This window comes from Hermetia illucens, chromosome 3, assembly GCF_905115235.1.
Source record: "Hermetia illucens chromosome 3, iHerIll2.2.curated.20191125, whole genome shotgun sequence".
Classification (NCBI taxonomy): Eukaryota; Metazoa; Arthropoda; class Insecta; order Diptera; family Stratiomyidae; genus Hermetia; species Hermetia illucens.
The window spans coordinates 63545899-63568259 of NC_051851.1; the positions used below are offsets into that span (position 1 = coordinate 63545899).

The 22361-nt window shown below is 43.2% G+C and overlaps 1 protein-coding gene across 2 annotated transcripts in view; it reads left to right on the forward strand.

Annotated features, from left to right (window-relative positions):
• LOC119652286 overlaps positions 1 to 6533 on the forward strand; it is a 315864-nt gene extending 309331 nt beyond the window's left edge. For both annotated transcript variants that reach the window (XM_038056281.1, XM_038056282.1), the window contains exon 16: positions 5144 to 6533. The gene's annotated coding sequence lies outside the window, so the exon portion shown is untranslated. The remainder of the gene's footprint in view (positions 1 to 5143) is intronic.
• Positions 6534 to 22361: the final 15828 nt, after the last annotated feature.

Here is a 22361-nt window from a genome sequence, read left to right on the forward strand (position 1 = left end):
AAAGCAGTCTGGCGTCCTGACCTACGCCATTGCTCCATCTTAGGCAGAGTCTGCCTCGTCTTCTTTTTCTACCATAGATATTGCCCTTATAGACTTTCCGAGTGGGATCATCCTCATCCATACGGTTTAAGTGACCCGCAGACCGTAACATATTGAGCCGGATTTTATCCATAACCGGACGGTCATGGTATCGCTCATAGATTTTGTCGTTATGTGGGCTACGGAAACGTCCATCCTCATGTAGGGGGCCAAAAATTCTTCGGAGGATTCTTCTCTCGAACGCGGCCAAGAGTTCGCAATTCTTCTTGCTAAGAACCCAAGTCTCCGAGGAATACATGAGGACTGGCAAGACCATTGTCCTGTACAGTAAGAGCTTTGACCCTATGGTGAAACGTTTCGAGCGGAACAGTTTTTGTAAGCTGATTCGTAGCCATTATCGGTTGCGATTTTCGAACCCAAATAGGAGAAATTATCAACGGTCTGAAAATTGTAGTCTTCCCATTTGACCAGTGCGGTTTGATGATGTTGGTTGGATGGTTTTTGGTGCTGACGTTGCCACCATATATAGACAAGACAAAATAGTCTTGTCTTCATTGATGTGCAGCCCAAATCTCGCGCCAATTACCGCCTGTTCGATCTGAATGAAGGCAGTTTGTACGTCTCGGATTGTTCTTCTCATGATATCGATATCGTCAGCATAAGCCAGTAGTAGGGTGGACTTAAAAAGGATCGTACCTCTTGCATTTACCTCAGTATCACGGATCACTTTCTCGAGGGCATGAGGACGCATGATTGTTGTAGACCGTTGTTGATGTCGAATGGTCTTGAGAGTGATCCTGCTGCTTTTATCTGGCCTCGCACTTTGGTCAGGGTCAGCTTAGTCGGTCTTATCAATTTCGTCAGGATACCGAATTCTCTCATGGCCGTGTACAGTTTTACCCTGGCTATGCTATCATAGGCTGCGATGAAGTCTATGACTAGATGGTGCAACTGATGTCCAGATTCCAACAGTTTTTCCATCGCTTGCCGCAGAGAGAAAATCTGATCTGTTGCTGATTTGCTTGGGCGTATGGGGCTATCCAACCTAGTAAGATAGCGAAGAATATCTTATAGACGATGCTCAGTAACGTGATATCTTTATAATTGCTACACTATGTGATATCTTCCTCCCCGTCCTTCCATTCCTTTGCACAATAGACATTTTGGTTCCCAATTCCACTCTCAAGCCGAATAGCCTTTCTCCCAAGACCTTCCACATTGATCGGACCGGTCAGCTATAAGCTTTTTCGCTCGGATGATAGAATTCTCGCCAAGTGAGCTCATTCCTTGTGTGCGAAAGGCGTCAAGCCAAGCTGATTTTTTTCAGCTCAAAGATGAGATCGCTGGTCTGGGTCCCCGGATCTTGCTGACCTTTCTGCCCAGATTTTTTAGATCAGGATCAACTGTCACCTTTTTAATCTCTCCTCGTAAGACAGATTGCCCTTGCTAGAGATAAGAATAGCCTCTGCGCGAATTCACACTTTTGCTTACTTGTTGGCAAGTCGATAACACTACGGTAGAGTGTCACTTCGGTTACTTGTAACACTATTGGGACGGTAGGTTTCGGTTTTCCTTGGGTTCTCTTTCCTCCTCCTTTGGCCTATTATTGAAGACCCTTTCACCACGCTTTTTTTCAGTGTGGCGCACGGTGTGTTCGTCTTTGACAGCTCAACAATTTTAACTCCACGTTGCGTAAAAGGTAGCCCCTCCAAGTCAGAGCTATCTTCGAGCACCCTTAGCATTTAATGTTCTTAGCTGACTTTCTTTTTTCGCCGTTTTTGGGATTGGTAGGGATCGAAGAATTAAGGAGCCTCAATTACTTGATCTTGAAGTATCTCCTACGGTGATGGCTTTTGAACAAATGCGGTGGGTGTCGAAACCGCCTTATTTAGAAAGCTATTTTCTTTCAGCCCATCTATTTTCACCATCGTTATTGGTGTTTTCGGTAAGCTCTTGCTTCACTTGAATACTTCTTTCTGCAAATCTAGATGGCTTGTTGCGTTAGATACCACCATGATCAAACTATCCACAACCGATGGAGGGAGGGAGGGCAACCGGGATCCCGTTTGATTATTCCCAAAACCCGGGCTGGAATTCCAAACCCCTGTACCGTAAATTTACTCCTGTCGTTTTCCATTATCGTGTGAGTTGGGGGTTATGATTACACTCAAAATCTTCCCTGCTTGTCGTAAAAGGGACAGAATTTTGTGGCCAGCAACCTGCAAATTATGAAAATTTATTACTACCGACGGATAGGGACGCTCCTTAACAACGCTAGCAGGGACTCTAGAAAGCCAAGTGGCAGCAAACTCGATTCCGGTGTCGAGTTGTTTCTGTCGGTTACCGTTTGACGGGCTTTCTTCACCTGGGAGATTCCGATACAGGTCAAGGACCATCACAATTGTACAATGCTATGTACCAACGAAGACTTCCGATATAGGGGGAAGGATGCTTTCTATGAGCCATTACACGCAGTTCAGAGGAGGCGTCCTAAAGGTGACATTTTAATCGTAATAAGTGATCTGAATGCCAAGGTGGGCTCTGACAACATCTTGCTCGAACATACGATGGGAAACACGGTAGTGGCGACCCTAACTTTAATGGTAGGAGGTTCATGGACTTCAGAAATTTCCACCGCCTCGTCACTGATTGCACATTGTTCGAGCACAGAGCCTACCTTACTGTCAGTTGGGCTTCAGCTGACCGACACCACGCAAAAGTCAACAACGAACGTTTGAATAGTGGTAGGGCTGCCTTGCTGACGGCAGATATACCGAGTAATTTGCCACATTTCCGTATCACATCTGGTGAGGTTCCACGGCTACGAACTGTTCCTCCAAGCAGAAGAGAAATAATTTCGGTTTGACGGTCTGCCCGCAAAGTTATTTATCGCTGCAACTGCAGTTGTTACAGATCTGCTGCTTCTAATTGTACGGAAATCTTGGGAATCTGAGACTTTTCCCAGAGAGTGGAAGAGGGGCAAGATCGTAACGTGCTGCACCGAGATAAAATTTCGGATGATTTCGAGGTCCAAAGCGGAGTTTGCCAGCGTTGCATCCTGTCATCATCATCAGCGGCGCAACAACCGGTATCCGGTCTAGGCCTGCCTTAACAAGGAACTCGGGACATCCCGGTTTTGCGCCGAGGTCCACCAATTCAATATCCCTGAAAGCTGTCTTGCTTCCTGACCTACGCCATCGCTCTATCTTAGGCAGGGTCTGCCTTGTCTTATTTTTCTACCATAAATATTGCCCTTATAGACTTTCCGGGTGAGATCATCCTCATCCATACGGATTAAGTAATCCGCCCACCGTAACCTATTGAGCCGGATTTTATCCACAACCGGACGGTCATGGTATAGCTCATAGGTTTCGTCATTGTGTAGGCTACGGAATCGTCCATCCTCATGTGGGGGGCCATCCCGTCACCGATATTATTTGTTCTTGTTATCGTTGATGTTCTTCATGCTGCCTTGTTCGGAGAACGTGGACGAATGCAATGGACGCTGACATCTTATCTTAAACATCTCGACTATGCTGATGACATTTGTTTGCTTTTCCACCGGGCCATAGATATTGGCCAAATAGTTCTAGATTTGAAAAGAGAGGCAAGTAGGGTTGGACTGAAGATAAACACCAAGAAAATCAAGGTTCTCAGCCTGACGGGTCATCGCATTCTCCCATCTGCATTAATTGACAAGAGCATCGGAAACGTTGATCAATTTGCATATCTGTTTCTGCTAACAGTGGCATCGAACTGGATGCCGCCTGACGCATTAATAGCGCTAAATCCACTTTCGCTGATACTACTACGTTCGTTGGAAATCACATCATTACTAACAAATTTATAGTAGATTAAAATTTGCTTCTTTTGTGCAAGTTAACTTCAACCTAAGACTTTAAATACACATTAAAGCGAATACCAAATGCATGAATATAACGAGCTGGACGCTTCAGATATGAAAGGTTTTGTGTACTTCTTTTATAAAGTGATTTGAGTGTGCACTTGTCCTATTAGAAACTAGGACATAATATATCCATATATTAAATGAGAATATCCACTTTCGCGTGATATTGACATTCAAAGTCTTAAATTTGCACGGAAACGGCAACTTTGACCTGTTGCAACTTTGTTAGTAATAGTGCAATTTCCATCAAACTTGGGAGGATCATGCTCCATACTATAGCCATTGCGTCGTGATTGTAGGATGAACTCAAGGGGGGTTCGCAACCAATTACTAAAAATTATAGTAATATACTATTATAATTTTTTTTGAAAAGATGTCGATCAGGAGGGTATTCCGGAGCGTAGCCACCATATAGTGACAGATTCTTGATTCTTTTTTGAGATTTTTCAGTTGGGTAGTTTTTGAGATTGGGTCCGCTAAAAAAATGATCACTTTCGACCCCCGCACTCCCCACCTTTCCAGCAAATGTCAAAACTGAGACCAGCTTCGAAAACTACTAACTATGACTATATTTGGTGAAAAAAAATGTTACGCCCCCCTCCCCTTTTGCATGTATGGGGACCCCCTCCTTAAATTCTACATAAGAGGATGTAACTTACTGTATGTGTGAGCGTTCGCAGTTTCCACGCTTCCACCGAATTTGGTGTCAATCGCTGTAGCCACCTCCGAGAAAAATGCGTGCGACAGATAGACGGACAGACAGACAGTAAACCGATTTTAATAAGGTTTCGTTTTACACAAAACCTTAAAAATGGGGCAAATGTCCACTCAAATATTCTTACATAAGGAATACACAAAACCTTTTATACCTGAAACGCCGGTTTCCGACTGCTTGTGTCTGTTTGAGGTCAACTTCTGCACACTTGCTAATAATATTGAAATCCTAATGTGAAACGTATGAAGTTGACTATTATAGAAAGCCGAGCTTCCAGCCTCAGATACATATTTGCATTTGGTGATTGTTGAAGGTCTCTTTCTCTAAACTGGCAAAACTACCATGCAATGGACCTTGGTATGTGTGTATGTAATTTCTAAATTTGCCTTAAGCTAGGGTAGGGTACTATTGCTTAGACAGCCGATTTCTTTGGATATTTTATAACCTCCATTTCTAAATCTGAGTTTTTTTTATAATTTCAGGCATTACCTCTTCATATTTTTAACAGCCCGTTATAAGTTATTCTTCTTCTTACTGCAGTTGTTTGTTTGCCTAGCTTCTCTCGCAAATAAGATAGTGTTCTGTGCCAAATTACGAAAAATTAGAAGTACTATAGAAGCGAACCATAAAATGATTAGTTACGTTACTGACCCTTAGAAAACCATCACGATTGACTTGATGAAGACATTAAAAATGGATCAGCCTTAGTAAAATGAATAATGATAATAATGTGAATTACTTTAGTGGATAAAGATTCATTTAAAATGAACCGTAGCAGTAAGGACGATAGCATTTTTACAATGAAAAGTAAGACAAAAACCATTTTTAGCAAAATAAAACATGTTGTAAACGTGAATAGTAACGGATTAGACCAAATGTTGAAAAACCCTGAAATTAAATAGAAGCCAACTTCTTGGAACTAACAGATCTAATGAAATTTTCTGCATCTTTTGTCTTTTTGACATATCTACATACAATATTTACGCATTCACATCGTACTTACATTACTACTATCTTATTATCATCAGAAAAGTATTTCTCTTATAGTATCCTTAAACTAATGGTAACTTCAATATCGATTGGAAAAAATCAAATGAAAACTAACACACATACAATTACACGACGAAGATATTTGGAGCGACAATGGCACCCTTTGAACACAGCCACACGCTAACCGACCGTTCTTAGAAATCTGTTAATTTGTTATCCTTGACACTGTCAAGAAGGAAAAATTACGTGTATTTCACATGAAATATCGATAAATAACAGAATATGAATCAATATTGTGATAAATTTCCTTATTTCAAAATCTACTGGAAATATATATGGAATATATATTTTTTATAGTTTATCAAAAGGAAGAGAAACCACGCGTTCGACTTAAAAGGCACATGAAGTGTGAATATCTATTGTTTTATCGAAAAAGCGGAGCATTGCGAACATTTTATTTATAACAAATATTTATAGAAACAATACTTTTTTAACATTATATATACATGCAACACGTTTAATTATAAAATTATTTATTACCACGGTGGGATATACTCGTTTGAAAGATGTATTTGAAAAAGAAAAAGATATTTTTACGCGGTAGGAGGACCTTTTGTTCAATAAAAATAAAACTAAGATAAGAGTTGAGACTTTTTTTGTTGAATAGAAGAAGATATATAAACAAAACATCTATTTAAGTGTTGTATCTGAAAAGGAAGTGACATAAACCAATGCATTATGTTTGTAGCTAGAATAAATAAATTGATGCGAATATTGATGACATTAAGAAAATAAATTTTGGAAATGTGTAAGGCATAAAAATGATGTTAACGTTTTCAGGTGATTACACCAAAACTTGTGAAATAAATGATATAATAAATATTTGATTTGTTTAATTTGTAGCTTTATTTTCCTTAAACTCCTATTATGGCTTTTCGAAAGTAATCACGGATTTACATATGACAATAAAATAATTAACTTCTAATCTACCAAACAGCACATTTGTGTCCCAAACATGATACATGATACTAGTAAAGCGCGAAAATTAATTGATGGCGCAATGACCGTACTGGTTGAACGCCAGCCGCTTAATCTGCTTTCCCTGTGTTCGAATCCCGACTATTTCATGGACACTTGCCTTCTTCTTTGTATTCGTATCGTCGCTGTTTGTACTACACACAGGCACAGTTGCATCACAAATGAAATGCGAAAAAATTGCAACAAAAAGAACTGTTTGGATGTCCCATGCCCCACAGAATTGAGAACATATAATTGAAGTATAATATCAACCGAATGGAGATGTTTTAGCGATGAGGTAAGTGTAAACCAGATTTAATTCATGTAAAACACTTTCTGCAGACAATATTTGCCTGGCGTAGCAATGGGGCTACCTTGCCTCAATATGTGGTGTATATCCACTGCCACTTCTGCCAGAGTACCCCCGTGGCATCGCGAGGGCTTTCGAGTAATAGTGGAAGCCACTCTCCCAGGGAGGCAATAGGCATCTAGAAAAGGACGATCGATAAAAAGCAAGATCCCTCGTTAAAAACATTATGCAACAATATATCAATGCGATAAATAGCTCATAATGAAAGAGCGGATGGAGAACATCCAGTGCAGAATATGCCGTTCGGCGCACGAGACGTTGGACCATCACATTTCTGGCTGCACTGCAATGGAACTGGCGCAATAAAAAACAGGTGTGTGTGTGTGTGTGTTTGAGGTGGGGAAGATGCAAAGCCTCTGAGCACTCAGACCTTAGTGGTCCATTGTACTCGATTTCCCAGTCTAACGGAATATCCCCGATTCGTTTATGTATCACAGGATTTCCGTTAGTGGGGCACTCTCATAGAAACTGTTCCGTGGATTGCGCTTCCTCATTACAAGATGGACACGTATCATCTTGGATAAATTCTATTCTGAACATATGTCCAGCTAGTGAATTATCGCCAGTCAAAATGCCCACAATACTTCTGCAAGTCTTCCTGCTTTTCGACAGGATAAACATTGCAGTATGTTTGTTTGGTTTTGAGTGCAAGAGTTTGGTGTGTCTAGCAACATTAAGGCCTGAAGCCGAGAAAAATGCTTTCTGACAACTTCTCGATGAAAAGACTTGTCACGTACCTGCTGACGATTATATAATCATTGCCGGCGATCTTAATGGTCATGTGGGTAAAAAGGCAGACGGTAACAGGTGCCATGGGGGAAAGGGGTTCGGAGCGCGCAATGAGGGTGGTGAGCGTATAATCGATTTTACGGACACCTATGACCTTGTACTTATGAATACATGGCTCATCAAACGATTGTCTCATTTTCCCACATTTTATAGTGGGAACAGTAAAACATTTCACAACTGTCACTGATTGCAAAGTCGTTCCCTATGAGACCATCGCACCTCAACATCGACCGTTGATTGCCGTCCTGCGAATTAAGCCACCGATAAAACAGCGTGAGGATCGCACAAGCCCGTGACGCATTAAATGGTAGCGATTTAGTGAGAAGAAAGAAGAAATGATACCACTCACACGATTGCCGACCATTACGAATGTGGAAGAATCATGGAACCAAATGAAATGGCTTTGGAATGATGATGTTGAAATGAAGGCCTGTGAAAAAAAACACCTCTGCCACAAAGTTCTCGACGATAAAACGCCTGCTAATTGGCAAATTTATAAGAATGCCAACCGTAAAGCAAAGAAAGTGGTCCCTGTCACCCGAGCGACCCATTTTAAAAATCTTTACGATAAACTGGATACTCGGGATGGCGAAAGAGATCTGTATCCACTTGCTAAAAGCCGTAATGAACGCACACAGGATATGGAACACTTATATTGCTTTAATGACAAGAATGCTACTTTGCTTACCAACCGTCGAACCGCAACGGATAGATGGCGAGAATACTTCGAGCAGATTTCAACTGAAGAATTTGCTCATCCTCCACTTCCGCAATCATTGGCGACATTTGGAGCAGTTCCACCAGTCAGCGCAACTGAAGTCGAGGAGGCAATAAAACAAATGAAGTCAGGGAAAGCAATAGGACCTGACGACAACGCATCTGAACTCTGGAGAGCGAAGAGCTAGAACACAGTGGCTCAGTGAATTCTTTAACCATGTTATTCAGGAAGGAAGAACACCACCTGACTGCAAGAAAGTACCACTGTTCCAATATGGAAAAAGAAAGGAAGTCCAACAGAATGTTCAAATTACCGTCCGATCCGGTTACCATGAAGATTTTTGAACGCATTCTTGAAAACCGTATTCGCGAAATCGTTGAAATAACCGTGAATCAACCCGGATTTGTTAAAAACTGCGGACTTACTGACGCAATACACGCTGCGCAGTTACTCATGGAGAAACACCGTCAGAAGCATCGCCCTCTTTACATTGCATTTCTGGATCTAGAGAAAGCGTTTGACCGTGTACCACACGAACTCATATGGTATGCTTTACGACAACACTTCGCGCCAGAAGAACTCGTGCACTGGGTTCAATTGCTCTACCACGATCCGAAAAGTAAAGTTCGAAGTATGGCGGGTATATCAAAACCGCTTCGTGTCTCTGTTGGTGTTCATCAAGGAAGCGCCCTCTCACCACTCCCCTTTGTTCTTGTTATGGACACCGTCACACGGGATGTCCAACATCCAGCGCCGTACACACTGCTTTATGCAGATGATGTTTTCGTAGCATCTGATAGCAAAAATGATCTCGAGCAACTTGTTCAAAAATGGAATAATCGCCTCATGCAACACGGTCTCAGATTGAATTTAAACAAAACTGAATTTGAATTTGAACTGTCAACGGCAGTGATCTGCCCAGAACTGAGCGATTTAAATATCCCGGTCAATGCTATCAGTCAATAGAGAACTGCGTTATGAAATTGCTTCCCGCATTAACGCAACCTGGATGGTTCCCCAGCTGGTGTTCTTTGTCATCGACGTATCAACGAACGTCTCAAATCTAAAATTTATCGCAATGTCGAGCAACTGGACGCGCTCTCTATGGTTCTGAATTTTGGCCGACTATAAAAGACAATGAACGGCGTCTTGCGATAATGGAGATGAAGATGCTACGTTGGACTAGTAGCGTCACACGTTTAGATCACATCCGAAATGAGGATATCCGCGTTATGGAGTTGCACCAAACGTAGAAAAGTTGCGAGAGAGGCGTCTTCGACGGTATGGTCACGCAATTCGTGCCAACGAGAATTCACTTGCCAAGATTGGTCTGAACATCGAAGTCGATGGTAAACGACGATACGCTAGATGGGGATTTGAAAGCCCCGAGATTGCACCCAGATCAGGCATTCGATAGAGGCAAATGGCGAAGCCGATCACGACGAGCCGACCCCGTTTGTGAACGGGACAAAGACTGAAGCAAAAGAAGAGTAACATTAAGGCTTCTCCACCTGTCATTATGGGAAGCTTATTCCCAGTTTTTAATAGCAGCATCAGCCAATGCTGCCGACACCCCAATTGCTGGTTCCGGTCCACGCATATGAAAAGTTGAAGCCTCTTTTACTAAAGCATCCGAGATTTCATTTCCTCCCCTCCCCTCTGAATCTAGATACAGAATTCAATCGGTTTCTACACTCCTGAACGATTATTGAAGTAATCAAAGGGCTGCTCAACGCCCTCAAGGCAGCTTGACTATTGCTACGGATTGCAATGCGCCTGCCCTTCTACCGCTCCAGGTTGCCGCCCTTAGGATCGCATGCACTTGAGCCTGAAAGATCTTTGTATATTGTCCCGCGGGAAAAGCCCACTTGTCTTTTTTATTCGAGAGGTAGACTCCTGCTCCAGAACCCTGTTCTGTTTTCAGCCGTCGGTGTAGAAGACGTCAGTATATCCTGACATGCATTCTTCTGGTTCGTCCCAGTTTTCTCTCCCTTTCAAGATAACATCATATCTTCTACCAAACATATGTATGGGGATCTGAGAATCGGAAGGCATTGCGCAAACTAGATTCAGTTCTCCCAATGACTCTTCCAATGCTTTGTGCCCCCACGTCCATTGTTTTCCCATAGATCTAATCGAATTAGTCTATGTGCTGCTCTCATTGCAGTGCTCTGAATAAACAAATACAAGGGCTACAAATTGAGTAATGCATTCAGAGCTGCGCCGGATGTGGTGCTTATGGCACCGGTGATACCCAGACATACAGTTCTTTGTAGTGTTGCTAGTTGTTCTGTTTCACCTTAACCACCACACTACGGATTCATAAACGAACATGGCCCCATGTCGAGGCAAAGGTCCGACTAAGCAGCCCATAAGCTGTGAAAGCTCGTTTCATCTTTACCTCTACATGCTTGTTCCAAAGAAGCTTCTTGTCTATAATAACTCCCAGATATTTCACTTCTTCAGAGAGCTGAAGAGTTGTACCCCTCAAGGCAAAGACGATTGAGTTTCCTCGATTTTGTAAATAATGCCATTGTGACTTTATTTGGGTTTACTGAAAGTCCATGCCTGAGACACCAACTGTCAACCAAATCAACGGCGCGTTGTGTATTTCTGCACACCATTCCGAGATCTCGACCAACAGCCAACACAGCCACGTCATCCACATAAGCTTGAACGAGTATTGGCAGATTTCGCAATTCGCATAGTAGTGAGTTGATCAGCATACTCCACAGAAGTGGAACCATTCGTTGCTTCCGTTGTTAATTAGCGATCAACACCGACTTCAGCACACAACAATTTCTGCGTTAGCCTAACGTAGATCCACTTTATTACAGTTTCATCAAAACCATGCCCTCTGGCGGCATCACAGAGCTTTTGGAAGGGCGCACAATCAAAAGCCCCTTCAATGTCCACGAACACCCCCATCGAAGTGTTCAAATGATAGCATAGCAGATCTCGCTTTTTCATTGATAATAACCGCTCTCGCAGTGTCCCAATTCCCAATGCAACACCTTCGTGTTGAAGGGGCTTCAGAAAGCGCCAATTCTCTTATTCCCACTTCTGAGACCTGTTCTCCCGGGTTGTGTACTTCCAAGAGAGTCTGTATAGACTCAACTCTGGAGTTCATGAAAGTACCATCCGGTTTTCTAAGGCAGTCCAACTTGGCCGACTGATCCTTATTAAGGACTAAAAGGGACTCGTTTCGGATGTTTTACGAGCCTCTTATATTCACGCTGTGTTTGTGTGTTTAGCCAGTCTTCATCTTTATTGCTTTTGCAAGCACAATTTAGAAGTCGTCTGGTTGATTTTCTGAGTCCTTGCAGTTCTCGGTTCCACCATGGAACCATTTTACCACGTTGGTCTCAGGAGATAGGACAAGCCTCTTCAAAGCACTCTAAAAGTGTGCGATTCAGAGTTTTCAATTAATCTTGAAGTCCATAGTCCCCTAGGAAGCTCAACTTTGTCGCCAAGAAGTTCATTGAACTTCGTCCAATCCGTTTTCCTAGGATTCCGTCTTTGTATTACAGGCTGTTCGCCTGGAATAGTTAGACTAAATTCTAGGTAACGGTAATCTGAGAGTGAGGCTTCATCTAATACTCGCCAGTTTCTAATCAGCTCTAACAACTTTGAAGTGCAGATTATTAGGTCAATTACTTCTCTTCTTCTTGGCCCCACGAACGTAGGGGCGTATCTTACGTTCGCTTGTCATCAGGCCAGCTGAAGTGGTAAAATCAAACAGCTTCTCTCCTCTAGAATTGCATTTGCTACTGCCCCAACAAATATGCTGAGCGTTCGCATCACAACCTATTAAAAGTTCAAGGCCACTTGATTCTGCATACACTACCAGATCCCTTAGTTCTTGCGTTGGTGGAGGGCACAAAGAACCATAAGGTAAGTAAACAGTAGTAAACTATAACGTTTTTTCCCTTACCATTAACCTGGTATTGTAAGTTGACCGCAACAAGGTCCTGGGAGCAGAATTGTCTGAGCATGATTGCCTCTAACAATTTTGACATCACAATGTAGGCCCTCGGTCTCGAGGATCTTTCATCGAAGAAGATCCTAGTCCCCTTGACTTGACCCATGGCTCTTGAACCAGAAATATATAAGGACAGTCCTGAAACTTTACCGGCGTTGCCGCCAGTAGATATGAAGAAGCTTTGGCATGCTGCAGGTTGATTTGACTAACTCTTATGTTTGTATTCCATAAGTGTAATTGAAAAGTCTGCTGCGTTCAGTGTGGATCTCACCAGGATCACCAGCTTGTCCTCACCTTCCACCGAAAGTTCCGCTTTGTTGCGTCCTATTTCTCTAGATATCGGCACACTTGATGGTGTAGAAACGTCCATGTCCTCATTCCCAAGAAACTTCGCGTTGTTTCGCAATGCCTTCCGTTGTCGTCAGCTAGAAGCCCTCCCAGGTTCAGTGCGGGCTGCATGGATCTGTTTTCACATACAGGCGTTAGACCAGTTGCGTCCACATTACCAGCGTTCCGTTCCGTGCCGGATACAGGCAGAGGAGAAGATTCTGACAGGCAAGTCTGTAGTCCCTTCCCCTTTGTGGCTGAAGTTTCCTTCTGCCGAGCCTTCCTCCCCCATATTTTAGAAGAGTTAGGCAACAGTGTCACCGACCGGCCGGCCGTAATTAGATTTCCAGTTCCTCCCATTAAGAGATTTGCTGTACTATCCTTTTCGGTTGATCACGCCGTAGGCACCGGGTGTAGGTTTTCCACTGAAGTGGAGAACCTGTCTTCCACAGATTTCTCCATGGGAGAACATGAATTAGGTGAGGCCTCCAAAATCCGTGCCTCGGCCAGGACCTGACTTCTCAGAGTCGTGGGTGGATTCGAAGTCTGTGACTTCTTACCACTTGGAGAGTTACAATCCTTTGTTTCAATCTTCATGTGTTTTTGGACACTCTTACCACCACGAAAAGGTCCGAGGGGGAAACAAGAACGGGATCAATGCTGTATCTAAGGTGATTAATTAAACCTTGCATACAAGCATGGGTTGATCACGGGAACATGCCCGGTTTACTGATATGAGTTGCAAGCAGTACTCGATAGTTCTAAGAGATTAGATTTCTGTCTGCTATTTGTAGTCTAGCCTAAATTGATAGACAAAGGGTAGCTTACTCCAAACTAAAATTTTTAGTTTTATATGTAGATATATCATCATCATCAACGGCGCAACAACCGGTATCAGGTCTAGGCCTCCCTTAATAAGGAACTCCTGACATCCCGGTTCGATATCCCTTAAAGCTGTCTGGCGTCCTGACCTACGCCATTGCTCCATCTTAGGCAAGGTCTGCCTCGTCTTCTTTTTCTACCATAGATATTGCCCTTATAGACTTTCCGGGCTGGATCATCCTCATCCATACGCATTAAGTGACCCGCGCACCGTAATCTATTGAGCCGTCTGAATGAAATTATGCGGCGTTTCCAACGATTAATTACCTGAAATAATAAAAAACTTGTTGTTTCTTTTTCGTTGGTGTGGACATTTATTCGTGCAAATACCGATATTTCGGGAACCACTCGTTCCCCTCATCAGTGCTAACAAGTTTCAACTTTTAATTAATCAAGTTTGGCAATTTGGACGTCTCGGGTTTGGCAGTTTGTACGTCTCGGGTGGTTCTTCCCATAATGTCAATATCGTCAGCATAGGCCAGTAGTTGGGTGGACTTAAAGAGGATCGTACCTTTTGCATTTACCTCAGCATGACGGATCATTTTCTCGTAGATCGTTGTTGATGTCGAATGGTCTTGAGAGTGATCTTGCTGCTTTTATCTGGCCTCACACATTGGTCAGGGTCAGTCTAGTCAGTCTTATCAGTTTTGTTAGGATACCGAATTATCTCATGGTCGTGTACAGTTTTATCCTGCCTATGCTATCATAGGCGACTTTAAAGTCGATGAAAAGATGGTGCAATTGACGCCCATATTACAACAGTTTTTCCATCGCTTACCGCAGAGAAAATCGGATATGTTGCTGATTTGCCTGGAGTGAAGCCTTTTTTGGTATGGACCAATGATGTTCTGGGCGTATGGGGCTATCCGGTCTAGCAAGGTAGAGGAGAATATCTTATAGATGGTACTCAGCAACGTGAGACCTCTATAATTGCTGTGTGATATCTTCCTTTTTATGTATGAGACAGATAATGCCTCGTTGCCAATCGTCAGCCATTGATTCGCTGTCCCATACCTTGAGCACAACTTCCTTATTTGACTAATTCGACTGTAACTCCATCGGCTCCTGGCGACTTATGGTTTTTAAGCCGATGAATTGCACGGACTGTTTCTTCTATGCTTGGTGGTGGCAGCATTTGCCCGTCGTCTTCAGTTGGCGAGACCTCAAACTCGCCGATATTTTGGTTGTTCAATAGCTTATCAAAGTTCTCAACCCATCGCTTCAATATGCCCATTCTGTCGGAAATCAGATTTCCCTCTTTGTCTCGGCAGGATGGGCATCGAGGTGTATAAGGCTTCATCCTGCTAACTTTTTGGTAAAACTTCCGCGCCTGTGCGGTTGCTCCCTGTACTTTTTGAGTTCACAGACCTGTCGGTTCTCCCAGGCTTCCTTTTTCCGTCTGTGAAGTCACTTCTCCGCTCGACGGAGTTCGTGGAAAGTCTCTGCGCGTGCCCGCGTTCTTTGAGAATGCAACATTACTCGGTATGCGGCATTCTTCCGTTCCGTTGCTAGCTTACATTCATCGTCAAACCAGCCGTTCCGGTTTTTTTGCTGCTGGGGTCAAGTATCTTTGTGACCGTATCAATGATAACGTTCTTCAGGTGGTTGTGAAGATCATTTGTTGATGCTTCAAATCCAGGATCTCTGTTGACTGCGGTTATTGCGGCATCCATTTCCCCCTTCAGTATTCACTCTCACCTGATTGTCAGACGGGATTGTAGGTGGTGTCGTAAATCGAGCTCGGAGCACAATGCCAACGAGATAGTAGTCCGAGTCTATATTGGCCCCTTATGTGTTCTGACATTCGTCAAGGCTGAGAGGTGGCGGCGTTCAATCAATACGTGGTCAATTTGGTTGAAAATGGTCCCGTTTGGAGAGGCCCACGTATGTTTGTGGACCGCTTTCCGCACAAATCAGGTACTTCCAACAACCATTTCGTGCGATACTGGTAAAGTTCTCCTTCCAACTCCTCTCTATTAAGGTCCCTCGCAGGACCTCGAAAGGCATACGATCACCTGCAGGTTCTTTCGTAATGCGATAAACAGTAGCGAAATCGACATTATTTGCTGGGGCTTCTGCTTCCCTGGACAAAGCTATTACACACAGGCACTGTGCGGAACGCTGCTTCGAGAAGATAATAGTTACTTGTTATCTGCATCTAGGTCGCTCCCATAATCCGAAATGATTGGAAGTTCTTCACATATAGCCAGCCTTTCTTGCCACTTTTTCAACTAGTTTTTGGTAAACTTAATCAATTGTTAAATTGTGAAAATGTAGTTTTATTGATTGCAATTAAACTAAAACTAACTTGTTCCTTGGCTCTCCAAATACAAACGTTATTGGTTGATAGTGAAAATTCCGTAATATTTACACCAGGCAGCACTTTTAATACACCATATTATTTCCAAAGGCCGCGACAAACCTTTAACATTTAAAGTACTACAATAGCCTGCTTAGGTGGAGTAGTACATATCCTACGTCCCTATTTTTGTCCAAAGTTGAATATTTGCTATTTTTCTATATAAAAATTCTCTGCCAAAAAACCAGACCCAAACCCAAACCAACCTCGCTTTCAATTCGAAAGCAGGTCATTAGTAACCACTATGCTGGAAAATCTACGGAATCAATATGCAATTTTCCAACGACCGAAAGCCATCAAGGCTAAATACAACCACATATATTGAGCTTAAAAACATATCGCAATCCATAATCCCCCAATAAAAATTCCCTCTGCATTGTATCGGCTTATACGGAATAATATGAACTCCCCAAACTCGCATGTTCCATTTCAACGCCCTGACGGAGATAGTGAATAGAGCATACAAATTTCAAAATTTCTCTATAAATCCAATTTCCAATATGTATGTACTTAATTCAGTTGGAAACATACAAATGCCAACAGCAGCAGGAGCAACGATTAAGATTTAAGCTCCTCCGAAGGCGAGAGCAGCATTTATCCAGAACAAACATAATTTCAGCTAAAATTTGAAGGTATGGGAGAGCCGAAGAATGGCAGCATAAAATATGCTTGCCAACGTAATCTGTTTTGAATAGCGGCAATAGGACTACAGCGCTCCAGTTTGAATAGCAGGATCCCTCAATGCAGGGTGTTGTGTGCTCCGATTGTCGGGAGATGATAACCAAGGCAGCGACACGTTATGTAATTGTCGTCATAAATTCAGGACCAGGCACCTCTAAGATCTATGCTATTCTATGTACTGTGCCGAGTCGATGGCTGCATGTGAAGCTCCTCATGAATTCAACAGGATCCTCGTGGCAATGTGCCGTGTCATAATGAGGCGAATCAATCACTCCATGTATTCATACAATAATTCAGCGAGATATTACCACCGGAGCAGATTCATTTGGCCTCTACTTATCGAAATATATTGTATGGATCGAGAGGCACAGGATTTGGTAAATTCAATACATGGTATTGTGTTTTTGTCCATACCTCCTTCCTCGTGGTTTTTCTTGAATTGCAGGCCTGAAGAGTACTAGTGAGAAGTACTGTCGTATTCCTTTCAGATTCGAACACACGCTAACCACTAGAAATTCGTACGACTGCAACTTGGAGAAATATTCTTGAAGACCACCCTTGAATCTATGAATGAAAATGCAACCCTTTTTCCTTATCTTCTTTCCATTTTGGATGAATTGTATGTAACTGCCCCATTGCGTATTGTGTATTGGTAGAATAATTCTTCTGAGGGTAATTGCGTATGAACGTTGATATCTTAAGCGGATTTAAGGAGCTCTCAAATATGTATGTATATACATAAGTCAAATGTAGGTTTATGAATTCTCCCTAATTGGGTGGATACCAATTATAACATATGTACAACACCAAATCTTGTATCAACATTATCGTCTCTTCTCCCGCCCAACTGTTGCGCCGCATGAGTAGCACTAATATCTTTCTCGCTTCTATCCTTCAAGGAGGATGCAGGATCCCTCTCAATAAAAGCCTTAACACAAAACAAAACGAAAGACATAAATTGGAAGCGGCACTCTATAGGCATGAGACGACTTGCGACCTCCGAAATGTTTCATCCACAAATTTTGAGTACGCATACAATCTTTTGTTATGACAGCTCGTCTGCTACCAGTCAGCAGCCACAATACATTACTTTAGAATGAAACAACCCCCGCCCCCCTCTTGAAAGCAAGGAGGCAGAGTCCAGCCAGTTCAGATCTTCAGAGCCAGGCCGTAACATTCACGTAGGAAAGTAGCTCTCCCATCCTGTAGCTAGAGATCTCTCTGAGGTCCCTAAAGGTCGATTTACCTAGTGTCCGTAGCCTGGTTCTGGGTAGAGCTAGGCAATCGCAAAGGAGATGCCCGAGGGTTTCCCCTTCTTTTTCGCAGCTTCAACAATACGAATTGTAGAGTATGCCGAGTCTAGCGGCATAGCCCTATAGGCCAGTCCCCTATGGAGACCGCCGTAATCTTGTATGTACTTGCACGCATCTGGCTCAAGAGCTCCCGCGGGTTTAGTTATAAGTGGGCCAAATCCTTCCTGACTTAGCACAGATAGTAAGCCTTCGCCATCTGAAGTTCAAGTAGTATCAGTGGATTCCACTCTTGACAGTCGCCAGCGAGACGCAGACTGTACCCCCCGCCTCCAAGAGCAGAGCCTAGCGTGGCCAGTCCGTCCACCCGCTCATTCCTGTCTATGTTCCTACGACCGGGGACCCAGAGGAGGGTAACCTTAAGCGTGCTGCTCTACGTTTCTACACTGCCCCACCAACCTGGAGGGGTTGCTACCTAGTATAAAGCCTAAATGGCCGCTCGGCTGTCGATCAGAATGGCTATGTTACCTTTGAGACTCGGATCATGCCCCAGTCATCGATAGGCTTCCACTGTCGCCAGTACTTCCGCTTTGAATACACTGGCGAAACCTGAGAGACCGCACAACTCACATACACTGGGTTTAGTCGAGAAAACTCCTGCACCGACTCCACATACAATCTTTGAGCTGTCCGTGAAGAATACTGTGTCAAAGCCTTGCAACACACCGTCGGTCTTCTGCTTCTCTCTGCCCTGGTTGGAAAGTCAACAGCAAAGTTTCTCGTAAAGTTCAGCTTGCGTGGAATGCCCAGACATACTTCGTCTAGGATGTTACTGTGGACGTATCACTTCTCTGTCTAGTATCCAAACTCACGTGGTCTCATGGCACTGCACACTACAACGTATTCAATGTGACTTTAAAAGGAGGGGATGTAAGAGTGCATTCAGAACATCTGCCAGGCAGGGCTGCACTTACACACACGGTTCTTTGAATTCTATTAAGCTTCGTTGTATTGTTTTTTTTGCCCAAAACTTGGACGTATCACAACGGTATAAATCCTGAGCCATTCGCGGCCGAGACCCCATTTCTTCGCAAAGATTCTCTCGCATGTGTGGAAGGGTATACAGACCGCAGTTCTATACTCAGTTTCCAATTTAGCTTCGGATGCTGAATTACACCCAGATACTTTAGATTGGAGGAAAGAACCAACCTTTGTACATTCAGCCGCACTAGCTGGAATTCGGGTACTCTTGTCTTTGTGGTGTATAGCATCTGTTCCGTTTTGGTCAGGTTTACGCCGTATTTTGCGGCCCACAAGCACACCTTTCCCAACGCTCCTCCCATGATGTCACCCATAATGGAAGGAAACATCCCTGACACTAATATCACCAAGTCATCGGCACATACCACCACCTTCATCCCGTTCTTGACCAATATCCGTAAAATTTCGTCAATTTCTATTAACCAGAGCACCGGAGAAATGGTGCCACCCTGAGGCGTGCCTCTGTTCACAGCTCTGGTGAAGTGGATGCCTTCCAGATCCAAATGGATTATCCCGGTTCTTAGCATGGATATTATCCAATGCATAAAGTACCATTCCAATCCAATACCGGTTAAGGCTTCGATGATGTCGTTGGTAGTAACATTGTTAAATATTCCCTCTACATCCGAGGAGACAGTTAAAGTATGCTGCTTGTAATGCAGTGCCCGCTCAACCGTGGATGTCTAGACCACACTTAAGGGTCTTCAACATGAAACAAGTGACGCTGATTGGTCGAAAGTCCTTCGTAGACTAATGGCCGTGCCTACCCGTTTTCGGTATGAAAACCACTCGAAAGCAAACCGGGAACCGGCAGGAGTACAAATGACCACTGACGACGTGTAGCAACGCCATCACGGAAGCAAGACGAAACAGATTAAGGGAATTCTGCGAAGTGGTAGAACAAAACATGGAAGCATCGAGACTAAACATAACAATAGCCAAAGGCAAGGCAATATCTTCTGTCTGTCTGAAGAAGGAAGATGGAACATTTACGAAAAATTGAGGACAGAGTATATCTGCCACTCAGAACGCTTCCCCCTGGTTCTACCTTACGGGGGAAAGTAATGGCATTCCGCCTGACAAAACCACAACGGACAGAAAGGGAAAAAGGTATGTTCGGAACCTACGGTATGATGGGCAGTGAGAATCTTTAAACCACTGAAATCACCTAGTGTAGATGGCATTTTCCCAGCACGACTCCAGAGGGGCCTAGAAACCATCTTAGGACCTCTCCCAAGAGTGTTAGCATAACCTTGGGATATATACCAAGAGAATGGAAACGAGCAAAATTGGTCTTTATTCCGAAACCGGATAAAAAGAATTCTTTTCATCCTAAATCTTCCAGATCAATCTGATTGAAGGAGGTCATCGACAACTACCATATTAGAATGCACAATCCCCTTAAATCCATATCAACACACTTACCGAACAAGAATGTAGTACGTTACGCCATAGAATGAAAATAAATAGCATTATGTAAGTTTTTGAACTACAAAGGAGGTACACTGATCCGCAAGGGAGTGGCAAACACCCTGGCCTTCTGAACAAATAGAAGTGCCCACAAATACAAATTCTATTGTCATGAACACTACACAATATTGTCCACAATGTGCAGTATTATCACCGTTAATGTGGAGTATGCTAGGAGACGAGCTCCTAACTAGGTTTATAGCATTGTTTTAATCTGTAGGGGCAAATATGCTAGAACATCAGAATACAAGCTGCACTGCGAATTACTAATAACTGGTGTAGGACCGCTGGGCTGCGCATCAATCCAGCCAAAGCCACTTGGAAGCGCAAGCTTAATCACCTGAGAGCCATTATATTGGATGACATGAAGACGAAACGTGTATTAGAGGTACAATATTTGAAAATAACGCTAGACCAAAACTACCCTGGAAGGCTAATGTTGAAAACATATGTCGGGAAATTACAGGGGTTCTAATGAGTTGCAGAAATGGCTGTACTATATATACACTGCAATAGTATTATTATTCTGTTAAGGGAAATTGCACTGTATCCTTAAAGGACTATACGGCCCCTTTTACTAGTGTACCTATTAACTATAGTATGCCAGGCAGGCCTATAACCGCCAGGAATTTTAATACATTAATTACTTCCACGTATTTCACCTTTCCATTTGGTATTCAATATTCTCCCAGACACTGTCCCAGGACGTGAATGAAGATTCAGACACACTCCACACTTGCTGTATACTTCTGGCTTACCAGGTGATATTTCAGTCGGCAGTGATCAGTAAGCATTTCCATTATGATCTAAATGTTCATGTTTTCCCTTAAACGACCCTAACTTTTCAATTCCTGTTGAGTTCGCCTAGTACCGCCTAGAAAGAATATCAATCTTCCTTTTATTTAGGCAGCTCCCCGCCTCTATGATACTCTTGAAGAACGCTTTACCTACATCTGTATGTGCAGATGGAGAGAAGTTAACCTGAGAAGGGCCTCCAGAGATGCTGTTGGACATGTCCGAATTGCATCATTGATACACACGGAAACCAGTCTTTGCAGTTTGTGTAATTCCCCGGCGTACTGAGCCCAGTTCTTTCCGTCCAGATTATCGCCCTTAGGCAGTCATACTATTGCAGTGTATATCCAAAGTAGAATCTTCAGGGTGGAACCTCATTTCTTTCCTGCTATGAACACACAACTCATCCGAGCCCTCGTAGCTTTCCGACATGTATCTTCCAGAGTAACTTTTGGTCTAGCGTAATTTTCAAATATTTTACCTAGGTTTCTCGTTTCACCTCCATGCTATGTAACCTTATGTTTCTCAGGTAATCAAGCTTACACTTCCTAGTGAATGATACTATGGTGGTTGTAACTAGATTTATGAGCAACCGTAACCTGCCCACTCTGCCCATTCTGTCCATCTAGGAACCCAGGGTGTTCCTGTTCCTTGCGGCTCTGAGTATCTCATATCTCAGTGAGCAATGTGTTATCAATTGCTCCTTCGATGCCCAAGAACGCACACAGTGCCATTTCGTTCTTTCGGCATTTAATACGTTCATACTGATAAACAGCAGTTTCGGTTAACCGTCCTGCCCGGCAAATTTGTTGACAGTGATGTAAGGGATTACGCATTTTAACGTTAATTCTAATATCGTTGTCCACCGTTTTGAGTACGAGCAATGTTAGGCAAACTAGTCTGAAAAATTTGAGGTGACAAGGATACTTTTCGCCGCTTTCGATAAAGACCACTTTTGTCCACCTCCATGCACTTGGTATATATCCTCTAGAAGAGACCGTAAAATAATTTCTAGGCTTCTGTGGAGTA